The sequence below is a fragment of the Dermacentor variabilis genome, chromosome 1, assembly GCF_050947875.1.
Source record: "Dermacentor variabilis isolate Ectoservices chromosome 1, ASM5094787v1, whole genome shotgun sequence".
NCBI lineage: Eukaryota > Metazoa > Arthropoda > Arachnida > Ixodida > Ixodidae > Dermacentor > Dermacentor variabilis.
In genome coordinates, this window is record NC_134568.1 from 128,958,019 (window position 1) to 128,972,447 (window position 14,429).

The following is a 14,429-nucleotide window of genomic DNA, read 5'->3' on the forward strand; positions in this document are numbered from 1 at the left end:
GGAATAAACAAGGCAGCTCACGCACCTTTATTCCATGCTGCGACACGAAATAGTTCTATGACCCTAAGATATAGCGTTATTTAGGACAAGAGACTAGTATGAAGTGATGAAATTGTATAAAGCATTTAATATTCAGCAGCGCTCGTCCTTGCGTACTGGAGCCAGCGCGGCACAAACACAACCAGCGCAGTTTCCAATGCGACCGTCTCTTCCAGTGTGACCCAGCATTGCCCAGCTCTTATCCAGCGTTCTCACTGGTCTCGAGTGAGTCCCAGCGAGCGCCAGCGTACCCAGTGCGATCCAGTGCTTAAAAAAAAAAAATAACAACGCGCTGATTTCACACTGGAAGGCACTGGAAGACGCTGGTTCTTGCAATCGGCATTTCCGAGGCATTTCCGAAGTAAGAGCATCGTTAAAAAGACACTCATTGACGAAGGCGAACATCACACTAATCGAAATTAAGAAAACCAAAGAAATATAACGGAAGCGCGCATTATGGTTTATATCGCATATGCAGGTAAATCACAAAGATGTATACCAAGAAACACTAAGCAAAACTGCGCCTTAGCAATCGCGTCATATCTATTTGCTGGCATGCAGTGACTGCAGCACTTGGGGCGGAAACACATCGAACGCCGCCGCACATTTCTGGCACACACCACTCAAATGCGACAAATGCACGCTGCAGAAACGATTTTTTTTTTCAAGGAATCTTGAAAAGTCACGGACCACATGAGCGCGAGCCGCGCATGATAAGCACATCGCCACGAAAGCAAGATAGGGAACACATAAGCGTAACCTGTGCCTCACGGGTAAAATTAAAAATCATCGTATATAAATTGTGTTGCTGTGCGACGGACACAAGCGCACGGAAACATCACACACTGCACATGTGTACCTCCGAGGTTGTGTGGACAATTTCTGGGCTACATTTAAACGACAGCAGGAAGTTACTTCAATGAGAAACGAAGTGAGGGCGCATGTAGTGCAGGTAACGGCTGCGCATAAAGTCAGATAGGGCTTTAAGGCCAGTGACCGAAGTTGAAATCGTTAAAATCACACCCCAGCAATAGCTTACGCAGGGTAAATTGTCCGGATCTTGAAGGCCATGCTTTTTGCTGACTACATGTGGCATAAGCGATTCAAAAGCAAGAATACTGCATGTAATTTATTTCTGCCCTAAACTATAGCACACAATATGAGCATGTCAATGTTTCTTCTTGTCTAGCAACATGCGTATGTAGTTCGGCCCAAAACGGCACAAAACCTGCTGTAGTGGGTATTATTGTAGGAATCACGGAGGCCACAACAGCCGCACTATTATACAGACGGCGCTGGCAGCGCCGGTATTTTCGTATTCAACGCGACAGGTAGAATACGAAGGTACGGCGTGTTGTAATTTCTCCGTCTTCAACGGTTGTTGTGCGAGCTGCATCGATGTGTTTGTTTGATCGTGTGTTATTAGGTTTGCTGTAATGAAATGAGACGTAGTTCGCGAGCACGAAAGTGCCAGAAGATGGCTTGAGTCTCGCTGTAAGCACGCCGTATGCGTGGCGCGCCAGCTAAATGTGGACCAACGATTTTCATGCCATGGAGTGCGTTCCCTTTGTCTCCGCTGGTTGTCGTGGAAAGCTTGGTGGACGGCGCAAAGAAATAATGCGTATTATTAGCGTGCCTCAGCTCGTCCACTACCCAGCGGCTTGTTTGCTGCAAGTAACATCGCAGACGCATCACTGGAAACTTGGAGAGCGCCTTTCGACCTCGCCGTACTGTTGAAACGGTAAGCAATCGTGCTCGCCAACTACACGTGCGTTCATCCGTGTTGTGTGTGCTTCCCGTGTGTGTATAGAGTGCCTTGCGAACGTAGCAAGTGGAACAACCACGTCAACAGTGAACCCTGTGCTGATACTTGCTACGCGCTGGTTGTAAAAATTGTGTACGCAACTCTATTGCCACAGTGCGGAATTGATAATCCTGATAAGCGTTTGCCTCCGCTGAGAAAAGTTTCGGAAATCGTGTTCACCTTGTGCAGCTGTGCGTGAGCTCCCGCCTGTCTGTTAAAGTTGCATAGTAACGACCCGTCTACCTCTTCATCGATTCTTTCTTCAATGACGTTTCCTCACTTATAAATGCTTCGACGTTGTGCACAATCTCTGCTTACGAGGTTTTTGGCTAAAGAACAGTTCTAGGGAAAAAATGTAAGCCAATCACAGCTTGCTACTAGTACAGCTTTATTTCCAAGACAAGATGTGTTGACATAACCGACTTTACTAAACATGACAGGGGAACGTTGCCTATACTAAGTAATGGAAAAAACATTAAGATTAGATTGTAATCTGCTGCTGCGGCGCGTCCAAAACTTTATTTGATGTAGAGGTCCCTATTGTCATGACATTCGATAATTTCAAGCATTTGATCTCTTTCCACATTAGTGCAGACATTGTTTTCATGACCCTTTTAGGTGCTGATTGCATGTTTTCACGATATCACAGCTTTATTGTGCCACTGCTATAAGCTAACATAGACCTCATTTTGTAGTGGCGAGGCCGTGACCCACAACATAAACTACAAGATCGAGGAGCCCCCAGAAATGCAGACCCTGTGGATATATGGCTGCAGCAGCATGGCGTGTGATCTGGATGGTCATGTCAGGTGTGTAGGAAATGTATGTGTTCCAAAAAGGGGGCTTGGTGTCATTCATGGTGAATTTTGTCAACACATTCCATACTGCAGCTTACTAAAGAGACTAAATATTTATGCAACCTTATTGAACTTGCTACCTATTTGTGTGCATAGCCATTATGCCCACGTTATTGTGTTCTGTATAAAACTATACCTAACCTTTCCTGATGTTTAGTATTTCTTTTGCGTAAGTTGCTTACCTGCAAGTTAAATATAATTTTTGCTTTGTACGTAGTGTATTTATGACTTTTTATTGTGGTTTTATTCTTTGAAAACTATTTCCTATGCTGTACCCCTTATTTGCATAATTTTTTTTCTGTTTGTGCTACAATCTCGTGCAGTTTTCTGTGCATGTAGGAATTCGAAGTGTAGTGGACTAAATATGTCACAGGTCTAAGCACGTAGTGTGCACACCTTTGTTTATCATTGATATCTTTACAGTTACTTCTCTGTTCCCTTAGTAACAGCCACTGCGAAATACACATTTGGTGAGCTTTAATTTCTTGAAAATTAATATGATGGTCAGTATTTACTATGCTGCATTTACTTCAGTAGTACATAGGCACAGACTGATATGGATACCTTGTGACCTACACAGGATGCCTTTTTTGTTTGTTGCATTAAAAATGGCGGCTCACCCACATGTCTTACTATATATGTGGTATGCCTCATCGATTTCACTTGTCAATTTTTACAGTGGATGAAAACAGATGAACGATTGTAATCCAACATGAAGCCCCGTTGTGGAAATGTACGGCCAAGTTGGATGACCATACTGGTCTTTTGAATGAAATATGGTGGTCTCTTATACACATCCGATACCGGCCAGTTTGCCCTATGTGCACTTGACCACATGTGAAAGGGATACAGTACGCTGCCTGTGACACACACGCCAATTTTGGTGGTATCTTTCACCGAGCAAGCCTCCCTTGCCTGCTTGCCTTTCTCAATTCTCTTGCACACTGCTGTGCATATAGGCACCCCGACAAGAAAGGCTTGCTTAGATACCACTAAATTTGTCTTGTGTCTGTCAGAGGTAGTGTAGTCTATTCTTGTGATCATGTGTATATTTGGTCAAATGTACATGCAGCAGATTGGCCGGTGCCTCAACACATGCCTAAGACAGCACCATAATTCACTCCCCGGATCAGTATGTTCGTCCCACTTGACCATGCACCGATGGGACTGGGGCTGCACGCCAGATTTAGACTGTTCATCTGTTTTGTTCAGCTGCGGCAACCAATTGACCAACAAATTCGCTGAGGAATGCCACATAAAAAGACTGGGTCACAATCTGTTTACTGAATTGTCTGCAACCTTCGTAGGAACAAATTTGTTTGTTGCAACTAGTTTTAGGCACGTTATTTCTTGTTAAATTTTCTGCTTGACCTACAGAGCAGTTATGCAATCAATTTTCAAAGAGACATGATTAGTATAATTTTTGTTTTCTGTTTTTCACATGCCATGTTGCAAGAAGGACCCTTTTTAATTAAAACTGAATTAACTTTTCAATTGCAATTGGGAAGTCTTATCATTGCGTTTAGGATACATATCAGTGTACATACCTGTACTAGATTAGAAACTAATTGTTTCAATAACTCAAAAAGCACGAATATACTGTGTCCATTGTATCTGACAGTGACACTGCGACTGTGTTCCAAATACCACTAATTGGCAGTTATCCATCATAATTTGCGAAAACAACTTAAAACATTATTGTTCCCCATACAATGGATACTTACATGCATCATCATGATTGCGCAAGCTCCATGTGAGAAATTTATTATTGGCATATTAAGCATAGTACATACCAACTATGGCTAACAGCGGATGGAATATTAATTTTGTCTACCGCTCAGCAATAGAAGCCACTAGGTCATTCCCTTCTTTTCAAAAAATTTGTTTCCTATGCACAGTGTGACGTCTGTATAGGACTCTTAGCTCATGGGTGTTCCTGCTTGCTTATCTTATAAATGGGGAATGTGCTGTCATTGCAAGATGAGATTAATGTGTGACTAGGCTGTTGTCGTTTGAAGATGCTTTTTGTCATCAGCAATGATATTCTACTGCCAGGCACATTGGCCCAGTGCTGATGTCGCAGTAACTTGGGAAAGTAAAGATATTGTCAAAAATGATTCTCAAAAGAACTGCCGCTGTTTGGCAGAGTGGTGGGGAGGTGGGGTGTTCTGCCACTTTTCTGTTATAATTTTTTTCTGAAATACTGAAATGAAACTTAGCATAATGCTACAACTATATAGATATTTGTGGCATGTTTGTGCCTGCTAATACATTATGGCTGAATGTTCATTACACGTTTTGAAAATTAATTTCAATTGTATTTTCCAGGCTCCAGCGTCGCCGTTACTAGACGGACCAAATGAGGCCAAAAACTAGCCTTTCCTCGCTCCTTTCCTGGGAAGTGAAATAGCAGGTGATCATGTAAGAATGAACTTGCAACATGTGAGCAGTAGCCAAAGCTCCATACAGGTCATGCTGGTGGCGGAATGATAAGACAAACCGCAATATTTATTTGTTTACTTATTCACTTAATATTTATTTATTCATATCTCGTGAATACTGTGCAGTTTTTCAGCAAGGAATCAGATAAAATAAAGAAATATCATTGCATCAAAGTAAACATGTTATTTGAAAAAGCATAATTCACGTAGCACAGTACCATGATAAAGCATTTTCAGACAACTAGTCTGCTTTTGATACGAATTCATGAAAACTGCAAATTTCGACGAAACAGAGCAGTAAGGTTAACAAATCTTACTCATAACTAAAAAATGAGATCACATTTCTGTTGGACCTAATACCATAATTTAATCTGGCAAATTAGAGATACCATATGCTGCTCTAATATACAATCACTAATTTATGAGTAGATGTGCGAAACTCTCAAACATTGCAACAATTTCATGTAAGCTGTAAATTCATATATAAAGTTTGTTGACTTTAGACATAGCAGATGCAGTCTGCAGAACTGTGATATCTCTTTCTGGCACAGAGACGGGGATTAGTAAGCTTCGTGGTGTTATTTTTCTTAAACCTGCCAAATAGTTCTTCCTGCAACAAGTTGAATTCTCAAATGCCACAAACTTCAAATTAGTGCTGTGGTTGTCTCAAAAGTATTTCTGTATTTTGGATGTATTTGAGTAGGAAAATTTACAGAATTAACGAACTTGTGCTAGTTCTTCTTTATTTTTTTACAGTTGCAAACTAAGTCCTTTTCCTTCAAGTTTTGCTATTTTCAGCAAATTTTAATAAAGATTGATGGCTTTAATGTAAAACTATGATTTAAACATTTTTAAATGTATCAAACCTCATCAAATTTGATTCCATAGTTGCCGAGAAAAACTATTTTACTGTTTATGTGCATTACATAGGAGCTCCTGAGCTAAATCTCTTTTTTAGTCATTGCGTGTGTCGGTCTGGTTTGTATTTCTCACCCTAATTAGAATATTGGCTCTGATCTCAAAATTGTTTCCCTTACAACGAAATACAAGCTTTTAAACTTTGTACGATATATGCTGTACTGCTCTATGAAAACCACTGTTTGCCACATTTTTGCAGGGCCTGCCAGTGCTAATTTTACACATAAACATAGACTAATATGCTGTGTGGTTTCGGTATATGGTGTACTTATCTGTGAAAGCCATTATTTGCCACATTTTCGCAGCGACTGCCAGTGTTATTTTTGCACTTAAACAAACTAAAATGCTGTCGTTTCGTCAGGCTGACACAACATTGCAGTGCACATTCATATCAGTCTATTTTCAGGCTTTAGTATCCAACCGTTCAATGTGCACTGCTGGAACAGGCACTCCTTTTGCAGTTTTAATGGTATGGTTTCTTGTCCTAGTCAAGCCTGTTATTGCCAGGTGTCAACTGTAATCAAGTCTGCCACTGATTCTTTTACCTCATGTTTCGCGTGTTTGCACCACCAGCTTGACCTGAGAAGCATGTTGGCAGCTACAGTTTGTGTGTTGCAAGTTCTAGTCTGAAGCCTGTATGTATCTAGTCTGAAGTGCAATAAACATTTCAAACTGAATACTTTGTGGTTGTAGCACCAATTATTTTGCCACTGCATTTACTGTAGTCCTTATTGCCTACAGTAGAACTTTGGTAAATTGCAAGTTCTTTACACATATCGGCCTAGCTTCTATAGGCATTTGCTTGTAGGTACTCAAAAGCAACTGCATAGAAATATTCTATAGAATTTTGTCTTTAGCGTCTCTAAAGCAACTCGATAGAAATATTCTATAGAAATTTGCCTTTAGCATCTCTAAAGCAACTCGATAGAAATATTCTATAGAAATTTGCCTTTAGCATCTCTAAAGCAACTTGATAGAAATATTCTATAGAAATTTGCCTTTAGCATCTCTAAAAAAACTCGATAGAAATATTCTATAGAAATTTGTCTTTAGCATCTCTAAAGAAACTCGATAGAAATATTCTATAGAAATTTGTCTTTAGCATCTTTAAAGCAACTCGATAGAAATGTTCTATAGAAATGCGTCTTTAGAGTTCCTATAAGAATGCGGTGGCCAAATAATTTTTGAAACTCTATAGGAAAATTCTATAGGCAATCAAAATAAACACAATAGAGTTCTATAGAGAACATTCAAAAGACTTTCTAAAAAAACACATTAGAAATTTTTGTAAGGGTGAAAGCCAATGCCAAGTGGATATTTGCATGGTGAGATCGAATTCCCAGTGCTATCGCCAGCGCGAATGGCTCGCAGATCGCCATTCGGCAGTCAGATGGGGTCAACCTAGGCTGCAGTCCAGCGCTTCCTTCGTTCGGCTGATAAAACTACACAGTCAGGACGGGAAGATATTGTGGAGATATCATATTCGGCTGCTCTTTTTGTTCTAGTTCGAAAGTGCCGCACTTTGTTCCTCAATTTCACATCACAGCGCGCACCGTCAGCACCACGCTCTTCGTTTTTACTTCGCCCAGGCAATGCAGAGCCCGTATATCGTAATGTTCGATTTCAAGTTCCATTGATTCTATCACACGACGCGCCGTGGGGCAGATTGCAGGGATAGCCGCAGCGCGGCGGCGAGCGAGCCATGTGCGAACCGATGAAGAAGGGCGAAAAAAGAAGGAAAGCTGATATAGTCGGCTAGCAAAGGTGGCCCTAAGAAACAGTTCACGGTTTTGTTGCGCTCGCTACTTAAGAAGTGCTGGCAGCGCATTCCTGGTGCGTGCGTCGTGCAAACTCGTGGTAGCAGTCGACATAGCGCTGCGCTCTGCCAACTCATTTACGCTTGCGATACCGCCTGCCGGCTGAGAACGAAAAAGAATGATATTAATAAATTACTTCTGCATTGCGTAAACGTCCGGCACCGCACGTTTATACTTGAGAACTTACCGTAATATATTTAGTTTATATTTTATATTTAATTAGCAAGCAGAAACATTCTGCAGTTCCTCGATTAGCTCGTCATATGATGACGTACACGTCAGAGGCGGCACCCTCTCGTCTATTGGTCACGTCCTATCCTTCTTCCACCTCTGGCTTGGGAATGGCCCATTTAGTGATGTAAGCGGCGAAGTGAACGGTTCGTTTTCCGAACCGTTACAAGATTCCGTCCCAGACCCCGTTTTGCTTTCGTAACGCGATGCAAGCTTGACATTTTGCCTAAGAAACTGAAATGAAGACAACGAACCAAACGTTCTTGATAAAGCAAAACAATTTTTTTCCTCAGTAAAAATAAAGCAGCTAGCTCAAAGTGCGCGATTATTCCGTCGACAACGCTTATCGCTTCTGTCATCTGCCGCGTACAAGCTGTCGTCTGCTTGCTTAGCTAGAATGCGAGTCCCCGGTAAACGGAATGAGCCGTCGTACGTTGGTGCCAACGCGCTTCTTTTCTACCTTGAGACAACATACGCGACCTACGAGTAGTGATAAACGCACGTTCTAAGCAACGTTATCCCTATCTCGCGTAACGCAAGTGACTCAGCCGGACTCAGCTGGTTGGGAAAAGGCCTAATATCACCGATAACATCGCGGGCGCCATAGTTATCCGCTTGCGCGACGCAAGCGCCGGCGCTGCCATCTCTTGTTCAGTTCGCTGTTTACTCGCAGTGCGTGAGGAAACGTCAAGGCGCCGCCTTGCATACATTCGTTTTTATAAATTAAAAAGACGCCGTTGTCAAAGAATTTCCGACTGTGCGAAGAGGCATTAATCTTGATTACAATACAAACGCAGCAGTTAAAAGTGGACAACGTTGCAGAAAGTGTGCTATGTTCAAACAACACTATTTCATATAAACACCTTTTTTTGAAGAATGATGGCCCAAAACACAAACGCCAATACCACCCGAGAGCGATGCAAATACTATGAGCACGCGTTATGAACAAAAGGTTTTCATGCCGCCAAACGACGGGGGAAATGTGGCGATACGCATTCCTCTCGGCCGCCGTTGCATATGGCTACTCATTAGCATAATTCGCGCGCCTCGTCACACCAAAAATTATGGCGGAAGATCTCCCCAATGGCGGCCCGGCGCCAACGACACGCAACGTCAAATTGACGTTTACGAAACGGCCCTTCCTGTGACGCTCCCCACGGCACATTACTTCAGCCAATCAGCAAGGCGACATGGCGGCTATCACGGACCATTACCACATATTCGCGAAATTGCAGATGCATTGCCACTGCCTTCTGTATGCTACCGCTCACTTTCTTTCAGAAGCGCTAACGTCGCAATATAGCTGCCAAGGACCAGGAAAATGTATTAGTCCATAAAATTTGCAGCCCCACGTCACGTTCGGTCATCTTGGTGAAAACGCAAAATTGCGTTTTGCAAAACTTCCGCTTCCTGGCCCGAATTTCAAGGCACGTGACCTATCGACAGCCAATCAGAGAGTAAACATGGCGGATAATGGCGGCCATGCAGCCGCCATTCGTGTCGAGAATAGAGCTTCATGATAGCTTTGCAAACAGCTGCACGACCATGCCATATCATATCAGAAGCTGTCGCACAATTTCATTTTTGGTGGGTCATTGAACAGCCAACTATGAAGAATTGAGCATGCAAAGTGTAATTGAAAATGTTTTATTACAAATATTGTCACGTTGTAGTGACGGCGAAGAATGGTGCAGAGTCAGAACTGGGAGGTACAAATTTAACTCTTTATTGAGCGAACTTCCGCCCAACAAGTAATGGTCAATCGCAACGAATGCGGCAAGCAAAGTCGGCGATCGGCGAATATCTGACCTGCGGATCAAGCGCGTCGGCTTTCATATATCAGGCGTCGAAAGTTCCAGCATATTCACCGATGCCCTTGTGCCTTCCAGAATCTACTACACAATTCATGTCGCGTATGCAGTCAGATCATACAAGGTTCGTCGACAACAGACAACCGACAGAACTATCGAAAACATTCGTGAAACTTCCGATACGCGCAGGCGCGTCCTGCGCCGAGCGATAACATTTAACATTTGTTAGGCGGTGAAATACGGCCCCCGGATACAGATAAAGTATCCTTGTCAATATCAGTACATTCTTAAAATTTTCACACGCTTATGGGTGTAACGCGGGTGTACTTATCTTTTCACCCTTGTAAACACCCTTGAAACACCCTTTTTTAAAGGGAAAGGATGTTCAATAGGAAAACACCCTTGGAACACCCCAATCTTTCTAATTTACGCCCTAATTATAAGGGAGTAAGTGAAGAAGCTTACAGTTTATGATAAATGAACACTGGCAGTTAACGCGTTGATATTGGCTATACATGAAACGCGCGCTACCTGCGCTTGAATCAGGTAGCTGGAATGATTAGATCAGGACATCTAGGCAGCAGTGCACAGACTCCAAACAGCGGTCAAAAATGAAGTTTCCGAGAATGTTGATATCGAACGGATGACACCAACGCGCCGACTTTCCATAGCCAGATATCTGCAAAACGCTTCACATGATCAATGGCAAAATATTTACAATGCTATCACTGAATACTTAAAGGTGTGCAACCAGTTAGATTGGGAATGGTTAGGAGTGATGGCTAACGGTAAATAGCTCACCAACTTACGGTTTGTAGATGACATTGGCATACTCAGCAACGCTGCAGACTATTTGCAACAAACGTTTGAGGACCTTCGCGCAGAAAGTGTAAAAGTCTGATTCAAAGTTAGTATGCAGAAGAGAAAAGTAATGTTCCACAGCATGGTGAGAGAACGAAATGTCATGGTCGGCAGTCAGCCTCTATAGAACCTGCGCAGAAATGCGTTTATTGAGGTTAATTACTCGCAGGGGCCTCTATTCAAGGAAATTAACAAAAATAAAATATTTGTTGGAGAGCTTACGGCAGGCATTACTAAATCATGACCATGGAGCTTACTGCTAATCATTGCTTTCTACCGTTACTAACGTATGGGGCCAAAACTTGGAAGTTATCAAAGAAGCTTGGGAAAACGTTGAGGACCGCACAACGAGCGATGAAATGAAAAATATTAGGCATGACGATAATAGACTGTAAGACAGCGATGTGGATTAGAGAGCGAACGGGATTAGCTGATATTCTGGTTGACATCAAGAGGAAGAAGTCGTGCTGGGCAGACAATGCAATGCGTAAGGGAGATAACTGCTGGTCTATTGGAGTTGCAGAATGGGTGCTAAGAGAAGGGAAGCACAGTCGAGGACGGCAGAGAATAAGGTGGGCGCGATGGAATTAGGAAACTTGAAGACACGTGGAGCCAGTTAGCACAGGACAGGGGTATTGGAGATCGCTGGAGAAGCTTTCGTCCTGCCATGGACATCAAAATAGGCTGAATATGATGATGATGTCACGACATCCATGCCCGCTTCGCGGCATGTCATTCATGTTATGTCATGCATGCGGGTCATGCACGTTCTGATATCTCGATTTGCGTCGATTGCGGGGAGGGGGGGGGGAGAGAGTAGCGGCGTAGCCAAGGGGAGCACGCCGGGAACTCTTAACGCTCACTAACAGTAAACTTTTTGCTACTATGGCAATGGCCCCGCTCCTTCCGCGTCCACGGTCAATTGGGACCCCCCCCCCCTCACCCTGTGGGGACAGGGTTTAAGATTGCTCTAGACCCCTCCCCCTAACTTGTAAACGGAAACGGGTGAGGGGAGCTGCCACCAGGCCGCAAACCTTAGGCAGCGAAATTACCGACTGCATGCATTTCCTTTTGGACCTCAATACTGCTCTAATATCATTACACAATAGGATTCATGGCGGTTCGAGGGCATGCGACAATAAAAAACAACACATGTATCCATCAGCAAGTCTCAGCTTGAGCAGATCTTTGGGAGCTGGGCAAGACTCTCATAAAAAGAAAAGCTTCGCACCCCTCTTACATGCATTGTCAACTCTGGGTCACCGCCGACTGCACAATTTCGGTAAAAAAAATCACACAGGAACTCCTCCGGGATTTGTCTGAGTATGCGTAAGCATTGTAACTCTTCCTCATCTACACACTGTCCATGTCGTTATCAATGTTATGAAACTTGATCCGACGAGTATAAGCGACACCGCTGCGGCGACACGAGCTGCTGTGGTCGGCGGCGCCAAGTGAATGGCGCTAGCAAAGTACTGCAGGTGGCGGGGCCAGGTGCACTAGTGACGTTTCGTTCATTTCGAGCCGTTATCGCTCTTTAGCCCTTTTCATCCGCGTCGAACCATTATCAACCGTTCTCCGGCGGCGGCTGCTTGTGGCACGGCCGCGCGAACCGTATCTTGAAAGCGAACTGCAATGCGGACAGAGTGTGCCCACTGCTGAAAACTTCACGCGCCGTGTTCTCGCCGTTTACTTCGCTTTGAAAACAGACGCGCGTACACCTATCTTGAAAGTGATCTGCGAAAAGCGCATAGTGCGGCATGAGCTGAGAGCTTTGTGAGCGCTATATTCTCGCCGCTTCAGTCGCGTTGAAGCGAGAGCTATCACGAAGCTGAATTGACTCGCTGCTGCGGGTTCTATTTTGAAAGATATCGTGCGTACGGACTGACGGACGGATGGTTTTTCTTGTTGGGTAAGTATAGAGATGCGTACGTTATAAAAGAATCGCGGCGTTCGCGAATTTCGCGATAACAACCAACACCGACCTACCCCCACCCCCCCTCCTTAGCGATGCCGACTTGGTCGCCCCCTCCCCACCCCCGGGAAAAGGGACACTACGCCTCTATCTCAGTTGAAGAAACGATGATGAAACGTTAACGACAAGAACGGCGTATGCTTACGCGTTGTCCTATGGCCTCCGAGATTTGTAGGCGAAGCTGGCGCACGCGAATCTAGAAGGCCATAATTTACCGCTTAATCGCATAAAAAGACAAAAAAAAATAATGCCAAGGGACAAAAGAATGTAAGCAAAGAACTGATCTTAACCATAGTGCTTGTGGAAAAGAAATAAAAAAATTAGTCGCAACACACGCCACTAAAGCCACCACCGCCGGCATAACGTCGGAATCAAAAGTTGGCAACATTGGTTCACCGCTACACCGCTGCTTCGTCTGCGCAACAAGAGCCGCCATGTTCTCGCGCGTAACGTTATGTATGGTTTTGTTCTCTGCAAGTCCGCGCACGCAGCTCATCGGTGGATGCACGGCTGGACGGCGTCGCAATGCGGCCTGCGTCACTTTCTCATGTTCGGATAATCGGTGTGAGACATGTCGCATGTAAAATGTTTGATAGAAGTGCCTCCCGTCCAAGTGAAGCGGCCGCACGGGGTTCGGAAGCGTCGACGGGTTTCCGGCGTGCGGATTTCAGGTACAGTGTTGGTCAAAAAAACTTGAACCCGCTGTGAACGGCCGGGGAGCGGCTGCGCTCCGCTATCGCGGCGTTGCCGCCGCCGGCGCGCGCCGCTGCTCCCTTGCGCAGGAGATAAAGAGGGCGAGGGAAGCATGTCTCTTATTCTCAAGCATCCTTTGATAACAGGCCTCGTGAAAAACAAGTGCGACGTTGGTTCTGCCAGCTGCGAGGTCGTCTTGCGGCCGCCGTGGTACGGCGCTTCGTGCGAGTAAATGCGGTGGCCTCGGCGAAACTGCCCGGCTTCCATGCAGCGCATTATAGTATAAAAATTGTCCTAATAAACGAAATTACCTATTAGAATCTTATCCTACACATTCAAAGGCGAAAGCCTTCACATTATGCTTTTAGATAAACCTTATGAATGTGTTTCTTAGTGCGATGAGAACAATACATAAAAAATAAACTAACATCTCTCAGTACTGTCTAGCGTTGTTCCAGGTGTTATTGTAATATGTGGGCAATACAATCATCGTTCGTTTAGAAAAGACCAGAAGCAGTAATTTCGACTACAAAGGCTCTCTTCGGAAAAAGCCTGTGACCACCCTTGTAATATTTCAAAATACGTTGACCGCACTTCTCCATTGAGGACCGACCAAAGGAGTGCGTTTGGCGTTGAAGTTCTTTAATTAGACCCACAGTGAGATTATGAAACCTTTTCGGGACTAGAAGATGTTTGCCTTGCCTGGGTAGCCGATTGAGTTAGACCCATTCCCTTGGCATTTTGGAAAGTGCCCACTACCTAGCCTTTTTTTATATCTTCGTGCATACTGCCTCGTCGTTAAGGCCCACTTTCATGCACACATGAGGCCAGTGTAAGTTCATCCCATTTGCATTGGGCATCACACGTTTGAATCGCGTAAAGTAGACCAGCGCCACGAGATTATAGGATTCTCGCGTAGTGAAGGCGTCACACCGGCGGTGCTGTCGCTGTCACGGGTTCACTGGAAGAAGTATTTTAGACA

General features: G+C 44.2%; 1 long non-coding RNA gene across 1 annotated transcript; it reads left to right on the top strand.

The window, feature by feature from the left end:
• The first annotated feature begins 1,627 nt into the window (after positions 1-1,627).
• On the top strand, positions 1,628-6,716 carry LOC142584583 (uncharacterized). Its single transcript, XR_012828818.1, has 3 exons — positions 1,628-1,780; positions 2,539-2,652; positions 5,029-6,716. It is a non-coding gene; the product is annotated as an uncharacterized LOC142584583 (long non-coding RNA).
• Positions 6,717-14,429: the final 7,713 nt, after the last annotated feature.